The sequence below is a fragment of the Penaeus monodon genome, chromosome 34 (genome assembly GCF_015228065.2).
Source record: "Penaeus monodon isolate SGIC_2016 chromosome 34, NSTDA_Pmon_1, whole genome shotgun sequence".
Lineage (NCBI taxonomy): Eukaryota > Metazoa > Arthropoda > Malacostraca > Decapoda > Penaeidae > Penaeus > Penaeus monodon.
In genome coordinates this window covers 33,972,676-33,972,884 of record NC_051419.1, presented here as the reverse complement: position 1 = coordinate 33,972,884, position 209 = coordinate 33,972,676, and positions in this window count along the sequence as shown.

Below are 209 nucleotides of genomic sequence, written 5' to 3'. Positions count from 1 at the left end.
TTTGCACAAAGATTGGTTATTATTATTTTTTTTTTTGTATTGTTTCCTCGGTAATTTTCAAAAGTATGATATTATGCAATAAGGAGGAATTATGAGCATTATCACTGCTGTTCAGTTATTATCACTGTTACGCAACTATTGTGTCATTAGTGTTCATGGTAATACAATGTGATCATCGAAATTACTCGGATCCCAAAAATGCAGTAATA